Here is a 17,501-nt window from a genome sequence, read left to right on the forward strand (position 1 = left end):
TTAATATTTATTAATAAGAGAAGACAAAAATGTTAGTCATCTTTATCAAGTGTACCCTGCAGGATTGATGCCCCTGTGTTTAACATTATTGTGGTGATGGTTTCAACTAGTTTTCCCTTTGTTATGACACTTGACATTAATACTTTTTAACAAATCAAGAAATAAAATATTCAAAACAAAGAAATCCACAAGAAAAAGATTTTGACTCATGAAAGGGGTACCCCTAACTTTCCTTGCTGGGTAAAATGAATCATAACTGGCTAATGACCTCAGGACAAATGTTCAAACAAAATACAATATTTTCGTTTTTCTTTCTCTTTGAATTTCACTCTTACGGATTTGTGGTTATAATGAAACATCCCTCATATTTATTTCAGAGCTCTCTTCTGAGACTGGAGCCATTTCTGTGCCAAAGTTACAAACCTCAAAGATGCCTGGCTAGGTACGCTGGGAAATTGGTGTCAATAAAAAAGCCAATGGACTGTTGTGTTTGTAAGACCAGTGGAGTAATAGTCAAGATTCCTCCCACTTCTTGGGAGCTTCCTTCCTTCTCACCTCCTTGCCCTTGTCTCCTTCTTCCATTTTTGCCTTCCTTTGTCTCTTTGTTTTTCCTTTTTTAAAGATTTTATTTATTTATTTGAAAAAGAAAGAGACAACGAGAGGGGAACACAAGCAGGGGCGTGGGAGAGGGAGAAGCAGGCTTCCCGCTGAGCAGGAAACCCGATGTGGGGCTTGATCCCCGGACCCCGGGATCATGACCTGAGCCGAAGGCAGACGCTTCACTGACTGAGCCACCCAGGTGCCCCTGTTTTTCCTTTCATATTGTCATCTTCTTTTACTTTCTCTTTTATTTTCCTGTTTTCATCTCTTCGTTCCTCCCTTCCCTTCACTTTTCCACCTGGACTTTTTCCCCTCCATTATTTACTTCCATCTAGGCAATTCCATGGCAGCTTGTAAATTCAAAATACAAGCTGCCATATGGAATTGTTGAATCACTATATTGTACACCTGAAACTAATACAACACTGTATGTTAACTAACTGGAATTTTAAAATAAAAACTTAAAAGCAAAAACCAAAACAGAACAGATTGCCAACTGCTATTTATAAGACTAAGTGACTAAGGTTAAAACATTTATTCAGGTAATCTTTCTGTTCTTGCTTGCTTGCCCTATTTCTAGAAGGATTCAGTTCCAGCATAGTTTAGCTCTTGATTTACTCTAGCATTTGCTATCCTGCTCCTAGCCCTGCCCATTTATACTTTGTATCTGAATGTGATCTCTCTCTTTTCTTACTTTTGGATCTCTGTTCCATGAAGACTGGTGGGCTCTGGTCTGTACCACCCTCATTGTCAAGCTTCTATCTAGCTGTCCTGTGGGGCCTGCCCAACCTGCTTCAAGGTGGGCACCGTCATCTCTCCAGCTCACTCCTGCCCTGATACTTGCTTGGTCAGCCTCTTTTCCTAGACTGGATGTTTCAGCTCTTAATTTATTATGCTTTTCATTCATCCAACAAACATTTATTAGTATACATAATGATAAAGTTGAGCACAACAGATCTTTCCTCTTTTCACATATGGCATTTTTTCTTGAGGCAAGCTTTTGACTGTGAATTCTCCTGAATCTAAGAAAGCAAATATTGTTAAACATTTCATCTAGCTTCCTTCAAACAATAATAGATAATTAATTATTACACAAAATTAAATCCAACAGACATTTTAAATTAAAGTATAATTCACATGGCACCAAACACTAACTCATCTTGTTTCATTGGCTCTAAATATGATGGCCTTATAAAATTAAACAAAGAAAACTGGGTGATTGAATGAAGAATTCTTCATTTTTGATTCGGACATTTTGCTCTTGCTTAGAGTCTGAGCTTTAGATAGATGCAATAAGAATGTAGTAATTAGGACATTTCCCCAATTATTATTTGGTTGTTGTATGCATTTACCAAAGTGGGAAAAAGCTGTATGAAAGATATTGAGAAGGCCATGAGGAATCTGGCTTATCTTTAAGTGCGTATGTCTGCAGAAAAATTAAGTTTCAAAACCTGTGTGTGTTGAAGTGAATAGAGATTAAGATCTTTAGTTAGAATAGTTTTTTTAAAAAAAACAGACAACAAAAGCAGAACCAGACCCATAAACACAGAGAAGGCATTAGAGGCTGCCAGAGAGGCGAGGGGTGGGGGGATGGGCAAAATGGGTGAAGGGGAGCGGAGATAAAGGCTTCCAGTTATGGAATGAATGAATTAGGGAGATAAAAGGCATAGAATAGGGAATACAGTCGATGATGTTGTAATGGCGCTGTATGGTGACAAATGAGCTACACTTGTGGTGCACATAGCAGGATATATGGAGGGCAGAATCACCGTGTTATGCACCTGAAACTAATGTAACATGGTATGTCAACTATAGGTCAGTACAAATAAATAAATAAAGAAAGAACAGCTTTTCATCTGACACACAGTCAAAAATGATGTTCAACATTCTTTTATTTTTTTGAGATTTATTTATTTATTTTTTTGGAGAGAAAGTGAGAAACAGTACGAGCGTGGGGGGTGGGCAGAGAGAGAGGGAGAGAGAGAATCTCAAGCAGACTCCATGCTGAGCATGGAGCTTGTCTCAGGGCTCGATCCCAGGACCCTGAGATCATGACCTGAGCTGAAATCAAGAGTTGGAGCCTTAGCCAACTGAACCACCCAGGCGCCCCGATGCTCAACGTTCTTCTGTGTCTTTGTGACTTTAACCCTAAAAAACTGAGCCAAATCCTTTTGACTTTAATATTTGTATGTTAAGAATAGCAATAATGTCATTAAATAATGTTTACAATTATAAGCACTGTTAAGTTTTAATTTGGTTTCTGTTTCTAATAATATTTATCAATGAATGTTTTTATTTGCAAAGTAATATACAGACAAGAGTTATGGATATATTAGTTTTAGTAACATTCTCCTTAGCTAGACAAGTGTTCTAAATCAAGCAGATAGCCTGAGATCACTAAATCAAGCAGATAGCCTGAGATCACCCTGGCTCCAGCAAAACTAGCATTTTGGAAGATGCATCCCCAAAGAGAAAATAGGAGACTTCTTTGAGTCTGGTGTTTGTGCCTCCAGGCAAAGACACCACATTGCTTTAGGACACCAACAGAAAAGTTCCACTGCATGAGAAAGGCTAAAAGTAAGCAGTTTTCTAACTTCCCACTAAACCACCCTTGTTTAAGCCTAAGATGTAAGATGCAGTATTTTCTCTTAAGGAACTATTAAGGGTGAAAAATTAACATGAACTGAGTCTCTTTAATGTGCTTTATTTCATTTAGTCCCTTAACATTTTGAGGTAGTCATAAGTATCCCCATTTCACTGACAAGGAAACAACCACAAAAGTGTCACCATGGCAAAGATGCTATTCAAGCCCACATCTGTTTGACTTCAAAATCCATGCTTTTTTCTACTATACCTTATTTGTTGTTTTTCCCCTCCTGTTTGTGTTAGGTGTATGGAATAAAACTACTCTGTCATCCACAGTTTCTGCACAGTGTCGCTTAATGTCAGCCTCTGAGGACAGTCACACAACCTCCCCTTTTGAGGAGTTCCCCAAATGCCAGCTCTGAGAACAATAAGCATAGGATTGGAAGCCCCAAGGGTCACCTGTAGGCTCAGGAATGGTGGAAGGGGCTATCAGAGGCCCATGACAACACTGTCATAAAGGAGCGGCAGCCGAAAGCCAGTCCAAAAGTCCCCTCAAGGAGCTTGGGGAAAAGGAGATGGAGGAAGGATGAGGGGCAGGTAATGCAGAATGAAGAAGAGGAAAGGGTCAACGATTAGAGAAGGGAGAGTGAATGCGGATTATCAGGAGAACACAAGTAAGGCTTTGTGGCAAGAGGAGTGGGTGGGGGTAAGGCAGAGCTGAAACGGGAAGAAATTTTGCCTAAAGAACAAAGAAAAGAATAAGTGCAGTTTTATCTTCATTAGAAAAAGTGGAAGTTTGTCTTCTGTGACAGGTTGTTCCAACCCATTGTGTTGTGCTAAGATACTGGATTATCTCAACTGTTCGCCATTAGAAATGTGTAGATTCCCAGGGCCACTTTATAGTCAATGCTTAATAACGTGCCTGAGCTTGTGGATTTTGCCGTAGACAATAGCAAGGTGAAAATAGCATGTAGGGATAGTCACCGACTTTCTCACCAATTAGCCAGAATCCCTCCTCTTTCAAAGAGCATAAAGAGATGAAAAATAATTTTAGAAAGCAGAAGTAACTCATCCCTTGGGGCCAATTATATGTGATACATAGATTTCCTGGAGGTGAATTATAGTTTAAAATATATAGATTCTTCACCAGGTCCTAACAGCACTGTTGAAGTTGAGTTTTTTAAAAACTTTGGTAAACCTCCTTGGATACCCAAAGGTCATCCTAGGTTCACAGCCTATTTTATGGAGGTTTGCAAACCTTTTTGCGACGCTGAATTGGATTTCAGTTGAATTGCATGCAAACTTGGGTCAAGTTTCAAGGGAACACTAGGTAGTGCTTTCAGGTAGAAGCCAGGTGAAACTCAAAGGGTCCAGAGTGGGTTTTGATTTGAGTTTTCTTTTGGGTTCTGCTTGAACTTGACACTCAAAGCGAAACTCAGGAGATCTGAACCTCTTGCAAACTCAGGCTCAAAGGGAGGTTTTTGGAAGCAAACTTGCATGTTGAAAATGCTGAGCTAACAGTGTTAATTGGTGCATTAGTTTGCTTTGCCCAAACCTCTGAATAGTTTCATCTGGAAAAAGAAGGTTTCTCTTAGCATATAGCTTAGTAAAGCTCTGCAAGAGGATGTTGGTCTTGCTGAGAGATTACCAGAAATAAGGTGAGTGCACAAATTACCATAATGCCAGATTGCCAAGGACAGTTCCTAAAATAGGCCATGGAGTGGGTCAATCACGTCCTTATCACATTCCTACATTGGGATTATAGGCATCTTGGGCACTTCAGTGTGCCTGGGCAATTCAAATTAAAGCTGAATGTGTTGTCTGCGTTACCTAGATAGTTGGTGTTATATAGATTGCTCTTTATTTTGAGATGAAAATATTCTCTTGTGAGAATGAATAAGTGGAAAGAGAATCCTGAGTTTGCCCTCACCCCCATTAAACATATTCATAAAGGCCAATATATGACAGTCCTTAAAATGTAAAGGCACAGCAAGCCTATAGATGAGCCAGTTGCCAAGACATTTTACAAGATATGCTTCTGACCTGGTTAGGGGTTGGTGCTAGGGCAGAGGGGATTTAATTTACTTTTGGCAAACAAGTCTGAATACTAAATTAAACTTAACAGAGATGAGGGGTTTTTTGAGAAAGGAAACAAGTTGGCAGAATTTTGGCCTATCAACAAAAGGAAATCACACAAAGAAAAGGATTAGTCAAAATAAAGATCAAATGAAGATCAAAAATAAATTGGCTTCAATCCAGGAAACATTTGTTGCGTTTTACAAGCAGGTCTTTCCTTCCCTAGTGTGAAGAACAGAGGAACCACCTGATCTTCCCCTAAAGGTCATCAAGCACACGGCATGCTAGTGATGAAATGCTCCAGAGCCTCTGAGAAAGCCCAGCACAGGTGCAGTATTGAAAAGAATCTCAAACCTCTGAGGCTTAAAACTATGAACAACTTGAAGGCAATGAATATTGGTAAGCAGATTCTAAGGAAGTGTTGTACCAAGTATTCATACTTCAGGAATACTCACATAGTGCTGCTTTGACAAGATGAATAAATAATATCTATCTATCATTTTTCTATAGAGTAGGCATTCTGGAAGATATTGAACTTTTTTAGACTTCAAAGGAGCCTGTTTGATGCATCATTATAACCAAAGCCACACGATCTGTATGACCTGCTACAAAATGAAAATTCAGAAACCCTTGTTAAAAAGGCAGAGAAAAGGTGCTATTGAAGGTACTATATATAAGTCTTTTTCCTTTTTTTCTAGAGTCTCTTTCCACTTGTGGTGTTTTTTTTTCCTATTTAATGTCATTTTAGGTAAGGAAAAATTTAAATTAGAAATTAGCATGAATCTTACTGCTCTTTATTTTGTGCACAGTCTTAAATGCAAATATAAGAGCACTGACTTCATATGCAGGGTTACCAAAATCACACTATTCATATTTTGTAGTTCATACGTATGCTTTTCACTCCTACCAGAACAGTGAAAATGTTTCACAGAATTAACTCAACTGTTTTCATTTCACTTCTTGATATGCATACATTCTACCAACACTCTCTACCTTCAGCTTACCGATGAGTAAGGAAGGGCTAAAAATTGGGGTCACCCTATTTTTCCCTGAACATAGAGGATTTACGGAAGGCTTGCTGGAGAAGGTGACATCCAAAGATAGTAGGAGCAAACTATGGACATTAGAATTTCAGGATAATATTCTTATAAAGAGGAAGGATTACTGTATGAGATTAAATAAGCTTTAGCACAGTTGATGAGTTTATTTTAGCTTATTTTTTCTTGTTCTTGCATTTTTTGGATTCTCTATAATCAATTGACACATTTTGTAAATGAAGTGTTCACATTCATCGTGAGAATTAGATTGCCTCTAGCAAGTGTCAGTGTCATTCAGAAACTTCCATCTTTAGGTTACAAATTATAAATCCAGTCTTGACTAAACCCTCCAGACAAATATTCAAGATGTGTTGGCAGTTTGAATACCTTTTTAAAAACTATGTCTAAAAAAAAAAAACTATGTCTAAAAAGAAATTCTGGAAAGAATACTAAATCCTAGATTCCACAGAGGAGTTTAAAATGGAATGATGCTGGAAATTGAAACATTATTTAAATCTGACATGTGACCTTCAGTGAAATCAAATTCTGAGGTCCTTTTGATACTATAATCGTTCTACCTATTTGAGGAACTAATCGAAGCTTCAATTTTAGGAAACATCAGCTTTTTGGAAAAAAAAAAGATTTACTTCTTTATTTGAGAGAGAAAAGAGAGAGAATGTGAGTGGGGAGAGGGGCAAAAGGACAGGGAGAGACAGAATCCCAAGCAGACTCCCCGCTGAGCATGGAGCCTGACAGGGAGCCCTATCTGATGACCCATGAGATCATGACCTGAGCCGAAATCAAGTCAGACGCTTAACCGACTGAGTCACCCAGGTGACCCAGAAATATCAGCTTTTGTGTTTATTACACATATTTATCTTTTAGATGAAGAAATACAAATATTATTTTGATATATCCTTAAAAGAACATTATATATTAATTTCAGAGTTTGAAATGCATTTACTTTTCAAATTGTTTCATTATTTTGCAGATCAACATACTCAGAACCTAAGTTGTACACAGATGCACTCATTTTACTGGTATTTGTGAGTTCGTAGAAATATAGATGTATCTACTTAAGGAGCTATTATACAAGGATGGATAAATTAGATGAATGCAACCAGGAAGGGAAAAGCATTGTCAGGGCATATACTGTGGTACCTCTTCAATTTTGTAACCTCGGACAGCTGGGACATGTGAGGGGCTGATAGACTGCGTTAGTATGAAGTGATGCAACTTGGAGCTATCTCTTGGGGAAAAGTCTGTAGAGAACCTTAGGAACTAGTGGCCTAAACATTTTTATTGGTCTAAAAGCCGGTAGAGAAGGAACACAATTAGAGTTAATAGGTCATATTTAAAAATCAGGATGAAAAAGAAAAGAGAGTGGAGGCTGGTCAGCCAGTGGTGTGTTTATAATCAGGGTGTGGGATCGGTCAACACTATGCACTCCATGGCCACGAATGTTCCCCTAAATCATAACGTCAGAGCTATGCTTCATTAGTCATATGGAGAATCATAGAAGAAAATGTGGGTTAGTTGTGTAAATGAAACACTACTCCAGGAAAAAACAGCTCAAAGTATGTGCCCTGGAGACCACAGTTCAGAAACATTTTATACAGGGGAGAAACATTCGTATAGAGCAAATGCCATATGCTCTTGAATTGTCTTACATAGAGGTGGCTTTCCACCCTCATTTAATTTCCCCTGTGACCAAGTATCTGGTCCCAGCTACATCGAGCAATGACTACAAAGCCTGTATTTAATAGGTCTATAATTATTTGTTAATCAGAAATAAATTGCCAATCTAAATTTTTATTTACTATGACCTAGAACCTTGTTTATCTGCCCTACTTTCCCCGAAGTCTGAAAGGGAAAAAGAAGAATTTAATTTTGACAGACATATTTATTCATTTTGTGATCCTCTTTCTCTTTTTATAAATTTCTTTTTGGAAAGAACAAGCCTTAAAAAGCAAGTGGTCTGCGTCTGTGGTCTGTCTTCTTACACTTACCAGGCAGTGTCATTCATTTCTTTACAGCCTGACCTAAATGCCCCTGATGATGGCACAGGCGTAAGTGACAGAGCAAGGGAAATGTCAACCAGATTAATTTGAATCAGTAAGTCCAAGGCTGCCTTTATTTCTGAAGTTTTCACTAATGGGTTCTTATAAATTTTAGAAAGTAGCGCAAACTGCGTAAATACATTTTTAGCATTGCCATGAAAATAGCTGGATCTCAGGGAGTTCTGAAAGGATCTTGAGGTCCCCAGACCATACTTTGAGAACCACTGCTGCTACAGTGATTACTTCCATAGCTGATTAATAGCATTATAGATGGCTGATTATACACTTCATCTTCACCTTGCTTGTTTTTCACTTAGCAATGTATCCTAAAGATCTTCCCACGTCAGCACAAGCAAATCTTCTTCACTTGCTTTTATAATAGCCTAGTATTCCAATTGTCTGGGTTTACCACAATTTATTTTAGCAGTTCTCTACTGATAGACACTTGGGTTGTCCCATTAATTTTTTAAAATTTTTGGGTGAGCATGAAGTGCTCCATTAAAATTTTTTTCTATAATAGGGACGCCTGGGTGGCTCAGTCAGTTAAGCGGCTGCCTTCGGCCCGGGTCATGATCCCGGGGTCCTGGGATCGAGTCCCGCATCGGACTCCTTGCTCAGCAGCGAGCCTGCTTCTCCCTTTCTCTCCCTCTGCTTGTGCTCTCTCTGTCAAATAAATAAAATCTTTGGAAAAAAAAATAAAAAAAAATAAAATTTTTTTCTATAATAGACAATAACAATGATTAACTCAGTAAATACAACATTTTATATAAAACAGGTATATCTGTAGGAAAACTTGCAGAAGTGGAATGCAAATTGCAATTTTGCCTGGTCTGGCCGAATTGCCCTTCATGGACTTTGCTCTATTTTGCATGTCTACCCAAATTACGTGAACAGGCTTTCTTCCCCCACTTGTTCTTGGGAGCTTCAATAATCTGGTAGGTGAACAATATTATTTTAGAGTAGTTTTAAGGTACATTGCTCTTGTTATGAGTAAGGTTGAACATCTCTTCATACGTTAGGACTCTTTGTATTTCCTCTTCTGTGAACTAGGTTTTCTTTCAGATTGCTGATCTTTTTCTTCTCAATTTCTAAAGGCTTTTAAATGAAGGATTAGAGAAAGTATCCAGGAACCTTTAAAGTATTGCTCCTGCTATGAATTTCAAATGCTTTGTCTCAATTTGTCATTTTATTTTAGATTTGCTTATGGTGTCTTTTGCTATATAGAACTTTCTCATTTTTTATGTAGTCTATTTTATCAAGCTTTTCCTTATTCTTGGCTTCTGCATTTGGCAACTTGGTTTAGAAAAGCTTTTTCTGGGGTGCCTGGCTGGCTCAGTCAGCAGAGCATGCGACTCTTGATCTTGGAGCTGGGAGTTTGAGCCCCATATTGGGTAGGAAGATTACTTAAAAATAAAATCTTAAAAGACAAAAAGACTTTTTTCTACTCCAGAGTTATAAAGAAATGCACAGATATTTCCTTCTTGTACCTTTACCCTCATATATCCTAGTTAACATTTCATCATTTTCACATTTGTAGGGTACATTAGTGTAGAGTGTAAAAGATGAATCCCATTTAATATTTTTATACACTACCCACTTTTCACAACACCATCTGTTGAAAAATTCCATCTTTTCAATGGAAAAGTAACCTTTATCATGTAATAAATTCTTGAGTATATTTGGTTTAATAGTATAGGAAAAGATTAAAATCTCATGAACTAACAGAACGTATTCCAGCAATGCAAAAATCGCTTAATATTAGAAAGTGTATTTATGTAACTTATTAGATTGAAAGATCTCACACCCACCATGTTGATAAATGTGAATGGTAAGATCGAATTGACTGAGAGACCAGAGACACCTCCTGATAAATCAAGAAAAATTGCTTATCTAGAAGCTACAGAAGGAAGTCACTGCAATCAGGATCCACAGCAAAGAGGCCAGCAGCATTCTCCAATAACAGACAGAGGACACTGGCAGATGTATGAGTGCAGATAGGAAGTCCAAAAGGGTGAGAGACACATGAGAACTCCTGGGAGTTCAACCGACAGCCTCCAAGCCCTGCTTTGTATACCTAAGGCTATGGCAATTCTCCTAAGGCTAGAGTTTGATATTTATGAGAAACCATGTCATCAGGGTCAGGTGTACCATCAGTCTCAGTGGCACCCGATGCACACTAGACGACCTGGCACAATACGGGACAGTGTGGCTCATTCAGCATGTTTATCCCCCTCAGCCTCTTCAAGATATGCATCCTGTTCCAATTATTTTCCTGAACTTAGAGTTGTGGAGGAAGGAAAATGGTCAGTTTTAAACTTCTTTGGGAGTAATGTTAACAACCTTTAAGGAGAAAACACATACAATTATCTCAACAGATGTAAAAAAAAAAAAAAAACTTTACTAGCAAAGAAAAACTCATAAACACAGAAATTTTAATAAACTAGGTCTTTACCAAGAACCTATAGCCAACATTCTTATGGTGAAATATTAGAATTCCTACAAAGACAAGAATTTCTGCTAAAGTACTATCATTTAATATGTATTAAAGGCCCTAAAAACACACTAAGAAAAATAAATTGAAAATACAAATATTAAAAGGGAAGAGGTAAAATTGCAACTTATGGAGATGTGATTACCTATACAGGAAATTGAAAAAGAATCAACAGATGGACTATAATATCTAATATAAGAGTCCATTAAGGTGGCCAGATACAAGATTAACATACAAAAATAAATAATGTGCTATATATTATAATAACTGATAAGAAAATGGAATAGGAAAAAGATCCCACTCACCATAGCAATAACAAGGAAAAATTTTAAGATAATAGTAACAGTAATCATGAGACCCATATGAAGTATACAGTCAAACTTAAGGTTGTCAAAGAAGAATTGAAACCATGGAGAGATAAGCCATGTTCTTAGATGGAAAGATTTAATATGGTAAGAAAAAAATTAAATCTACCTAAATTCATGTTTAATGCAACCCCTATTAAAATATTACCAGAATTTTTAATGAAGTTTAATTCTAAAATTTTTCTGGAAAATAATTCTAAAATTCAAAGAGAAAAATATCCAAAAATATTTATATTTAATAAAAGATTGGGGGAAATCATAATCACTGGAATTTGCATTACTAGATATGAAAACATAAAGCTTCACTAATGAACATAGTATGATATTGATGTTAAAGTGGACATAAAGATCAATAGAACAGAATAGATAGTTCAGAGTTCAATCTTATTTATATACACATATGATTAATACAGTAACTTAAATCTATGGGCAAAGGTTAATAAACATGACTGGGAAATTTAATAAATTATTTGGAAAAAGTAAGGCTGGGTACAGAGACATACCCAAATTTCAGATGAAATAGGGGCTATATATAAACAAAAACGAACTAGAAAGTAGAAGATAAATTGTTTTGTCAATTGAAATGGGCTATGTCAAGAACTCGAGGGTACATAAAAGGCCCTCAATAAATAGGGACCATTTACCTTCTTGCAATGCCCAGTGCCGGGTTGTATTGTCTATAGAAATGTGTTCAGAAAAGGTGATTCCCTTTGCTCATCATTTAAGTCATCTTTTACTATACTCTATCCTTGGGTCTAGCCAGGAGCACCTCCTTATGGTAGGTTCTCTATTGTTTATTTTGCAAAGAGTAGCCATCGTTTAGAGTCACCACACATCATGGATCAAGAATGCTCCATTAGGCCTGGATTTCCAAGGTTTAATCTGATGTTTTGTGCATGCCTCCCTAGAGTGCCTATGGCTAGCACATGAATGGTTTGATCCATTTCTAAACAGCCTGGGTACTTTCTGAGAAAAGAGAAGAGTACATATTTGTTGTAGTTAAAACAGTAAACAATCCCAGACTGCTCTCCTACTGGGAGATTAAAATATTCAAAATGATCCGAAAGAGTCTATCTTCTTCAGAATAAAGAGAAAATGGACTAATCATTGGGTGAAAGTAGCCTTAATAAAAGTAAAGCATTCATTTGACTAAACTGCTGCTGGTTCTAAAAGATACAATCTATAGAACTACAGTAAAATGGCTCTTTCTCCATAGGCCCACATAATTTCAGCAGGTTTTTTGGTTTTATTTCATGAGTACATTGTTGATGATGAAATATCAATGTAAAAGAGCTTCAACAGCTAAGTCTTGAAATTTTTCACAACTTAGCCCATATATACCAACCTCTACAAACTATGTGTACATGTTCTATATCAATATGTACTTGAGTATTTATTCCATATTATTGATGTTTGTTAATTTAACAGGCATGGGCTTTTTTTTTTTTTTTTTTAATTTGCTTTTGGTACCTGACCCTCAAAATGAGGATTGTTGCATAGGGATGCTAAAATTATCAAAACCCAATACAGTCTCTATGAATACCCACTCTCTTTAAATCAGTATAGATCTCCATCACTTCAACATTTTTGGTAATGAGTTTCTTAATCACTCTTTGGATGTTGGAAACATCTAATAATATAAATCAAATACAATACATATTGATTATGAAGTGAAATTGGAAGTCTTACAATAAAGTCAATAAAATCAATGAAAGCAGTGATGGAAAAAATTCCAACTTATAGATGAAGCTATTGACAAATGAGGACCTGGCGGAATTAGATCAATTAATAACCAAAGAAGAAATAATTGACAGGACTAGTAACATAATAGGCATTTCAGAGACTTAATTGTTTATCAGTGTATTAAGAAAGCATCTTGGAAAGTTAGAGCACATGAGTAACTTTTAATGACTCTTGCTATGATCATTTTGCAAAAATCAAACAGCTAAGGAATGGCATATCCTGCTAGTCTATATCTCTTTCAGAAAAGTTACCTTATAAAGAACCAGTGCTTGGGGTGCCTGGGTAGCTAAGTCGGTTGAGTGGCCTGCTCTTGATTTTGGCTCAGGTCATGATCTCAGGGTCGTGGGATCCATCCCCGCATCAGGCTCCATGCTCAGTGGGGAGTCTGCTTGAGATTCTCTCCCTCTCCTTCTGCTCCTCCCCCTGCTTGTGTCCTCTCTTTCTCTAAAAATAAATAAATAAATCTTTAAAAAAAAGAACCAATGCTTGATTCATTCTTTATTCTAATAATTACTGCATAGCTACAATTTTAACTTCTATTCTGTAAAATACAAGATGAAATACTGAGTTTTATAAGTTTTGGTTACATTTTTTTAAAACAAGAGAATCAAGCCTTTTGTTTACTCTGTGCATGACATTTGTTCTCTATTTTAAGTCGATTCATTTTAAGTGAGCTTTTTCCAGGACAAATTATTCTCCGGTAATGAAAACCTGCTGTCCTGTAAACCATTAGCTCTACACTGTGGAAGAAACTCTAAAGAACAAATTGAATAAGACATGGTCCTTAAGCTAAAGAAGCATACAATTCAGCCGATGTATATCACAGTGCCTCGTTTTCTTATTTCTTTCATGACATACATACTATTTTGAGAAGGAAGTCAGGGATTTTTTTTTCCTTCATCCCTTTTCCTTATTCCCAACAAAGCTAGTTGTTCCAAGACCGTGGAGACAGCGAGTTTAACGATTGCAAATTTGAGGTGGAATTTTCAGCACTTTATTAGACAAAGGCCGCTTATGTTTTCTTATTTGAGTTGCATAAAAATTCTTGTCTATTATTATTGTGGTTTGATGGAAAAACAATGTTTATGGCTATCTGAGATTTTTTCCCAAATAATGATGATATAAATTTAGAGGGAAGTTGGCTTTTTCTGAAGTATGAAGAGTGCATTTGAAGATTTTTCTCTCATACTGCTCTGTTGAGTTCCTTTTTTCTTTTAGAACTTGTTGTGGGAAAGAAAAAGAGACTTTTGTTGTAGCATTAAAATAATTTAGCTTTTTATCTGTAAGAGTGAAAATAAAAGGGGGTGCCTAGGTGGCTCAGTCGGTTGAGTGACCAACTCTTGATTTTGGCTCAAATCATGATCTGGGTAGTGAGATCATGCCCTGCATCGGGCTCCACGCTCACCGGGGAGTCTGCTTGAGATTCTCTGTCCCTCCACTGCTTGCGTGCTCTCTCTCTAAAAAGAAATAAATAAAAATCTTAAAAAAAAGGAAAAGTTCTGAATGTCTGTGACACGGAGGAGTAGTTACTTTATATATACATCTTAGCCAAGGCAGTTTCAGAAATGATCTTCCTACGTTACATGATTATCAGTGCCTTTTAAAAATATATTACTAGCCAGGACTTTATTGTTACTAGTAGCAATTCTACTCTCTACAAAAGCTGTCAAGACATATTTATGTTATTTATCATCATAATTTCTCTCTCCCCTTCTACCTCCATCTTAATACCTATGAGAACAGAGATAGATGGTTGTGCAGGTGAAGAGTAGTCACAATCTATGTGTATTATAACTGCAATTTCTAAATAAGAAATTATGCTTGCAGTCTTGCTCAAAGAATGATCTTTAGGATCTCAATTAGGACTTAGGATCTCAGTTTGAGGACTAGACATGCTGGTCTGTTTTCTGTTTAAAACGAAGTTTGCTAAAGTTAACGAAACCAAAAAGATTGTGACCCAGGAAAAATACACCAAGTTTGCAGTTTGTTTGTTTCTTTTTTTTTTTTTTAAGATTTATTTGTTTATTTTAGAGAGAGAGCATGCATGCACAGGTGGGGGAGAGGGGAAGAGGGAAAGGGAGAGAGAGAGAGTCTCAAGCAGATTCTGCGCTGAGCACAGAGCCCAAGGCGAGGCTCGATCTCACCACCCTGAGATCACGATCTGAGCCGAAACCAAGAGTCAGATGCTTACCCCAGTACCTCACTCAGGAGCCCCACCAAGTTTGCAGTTTCTGAATGAGATTGAGAAAAATAAACGTAAGAAACAGACATTATATTGAGTATTTTTTTTCATGATGGAACTGTGTGTATACACCTTTTAGTGGTAAAAGAAGACTCTAAGGAGGACCAAAGAAAGCTTCACTGCTCCTTCTGTTACCTTGGTGACCATTTGGTCCTAAACTCAGAAGGATTATTCTCTTTCCTAGCCTTCAAGACTTGATATTCAATCCAAATGTGACTCCTTAGTCATTCTGAGCAGAGTGTAATTTTTTCTTAACCCCACATTTTGCAAACTATCTGGGAGAGTGCTGTCCCCCAAATATCTCCCTCTACGAATCCTAAATGACAGACAGATAAGACCTTCTCCTCTCTCACTGCTGCTGTCCTGGCTCTTCAACTGCCCATGTGGCTCTGTGCAATCTAAGTCTTGGAAGGGCCACATGAGGTCCTCCAGTCCTCTTTCTAGCTTCTGGCCATGACAGCTGCCCAGTATCACAGCTGCCACATTATCTTGAGACTCTCTGGAACTTCTTTATCCTTCCCCAGAACTGTTGCCGCCGATGTCTATCTTTGCTATGAACAAAACTGTCCCTGGCCACAACAGAGGCTCTCTTTCAGTAATGGGAGGATGACTTCTCTGCATTTCTGCCTTTAGCAGAATGCTAGAAAACAGGGGGAAAAAATCTCTCTCAAGGGTATACACTCTACACTTACCTGCTTTCTTCTAGCAGATGGAACAGAGGACTGAAGTCGATTTTTCCATTTCTCCCATTTCGCCGCATGAAAATCTGAGGTAGCCAGGAGGCAGACCTCCTGGCAGATGTGCTTCTTGTTCTTCCTGACCCACCGCTCGCCCTCTGAGAGAGAGCAATGTTTTACACCTTTCAATTCAGCAGGAGGAGCCCCGATTCCCTATCCTGATTCCCCACCCCCATTTTCAACAATCATAATAGTTTAATCTTCTAGTAAGAGGGAAATTAATTTCCTCACCATGATGATCCCTGGCCTATAACTTTAGCCTCCTGGGGCACAAGCAAACCCCTAATTTTTTGGGGGGTGAACCTGTGTATATTCTGCTGCTTAAGCTAATGTGCATTTTATACTTATTTTTAACAATTTTAATTTTTAAAATAAAAATTTATAATGACTTAAAAAATTAGTACAGATTTTTATAATTCACCAGTATTTATCAAGAACTATGGTGTATGTTTGATTGGAACTCTTTTTTGGTAGATATTCGAAGAAAAGCAACGGGGAAAAGAAAGGAAAGGAAAAATGAGAAGCAGCAATAATTAGGTTGGCCAACACCTTTGTCTTTGTTCTTCATTCTGCTTTATGCTCCTTAATAGGTCATGTCTCCCAGTTGCCACACCCAACAGCAGCTTGTTCCAGATGGCAGTGGGGGCCGGGGGAGCAGGAATTACTCAACTTTGAAAGGTTTTTTTTCAACATATGGATGAATGGATGAGTGATCATGTGTTTACCTTACTATTTTTAGTGTTTTGTTTCTGTAGTTAGATTACAGGGAGCATAAAAAAGCTAGGCAGCCTTTGGCCTACAGATGTCTGTTACTAGCTATTATTATATAGAGGGTGAAAAACAGAAACAATATGGCAACTATGAATTCTGATTGGTGACACCACAGATCAAATCACTTCTCTACTCTGAAGCCTCCAATTTTTTCCATTTCAGAACAGAACACAACAGAACAAAATGAAATACCAAGTCCTTTGTGTGGTCTGCAAAGCCCTGCATGATTTCACTTCTACCTACTCTTCTGACTGTAGCGCTCTTTTCCTTTCTTCCTGCAATCTAGCCAGCAACGTTAGCCTGCTTGCTCCTTCCTGAACATGCTGGTGTACTCTTATCTCAGGGCCTTTGTACTTACTCTTCCTTCAGCTTCGATCTCCCTACCCCTGATACCCACGAGGTTTTTCCCCTCACTTGCTCAGATCACTGCTCAAACATGACCTTACAGAGAGACTTTCCCCAACCCGCCTTTCTAAACCAGTTCCCCTTTCCTATTCCCATAATAAGTTTTATTTTTTTTATAGCACTTACCATCTTTTGGTATATGTTTGTGTATTGTCTATCTCCTCAATCAGAACATAAACTTCATGAGTTTGGATTTTGTTGATGGCCTATATTCCCAGCACTTAGAACAGTACCTGGGAAAAAACAGGCACTCAGACAAAGCAGATGTTGTCAGTGCCCTGCCCTTGTATCAGTGAAGCCCAGTTCCAGCTGCCAGTATCTGCATCTTCAGGTTAAAGGATGCTTTCCAGAAACTGTAGAAGGGCATTTTGCCCACGTAGGCATCAGG

The sequence above is a fragment of the Phoca vitulina genome, unplaced genomic scaffold (assembly GCF_004348235.1).
Source record: "Phoca vitulina isolate PV1807 unplaced genomic scaffold, GSC_HSeal_1.0 scaffold9, whole genome shotgun sequence".
Lineage (NCBI taxonomy): Eukaryota > Metazoa > Chordata > Mammalia > Carnivora > Phocidae > Phoca > Phoca vitulina.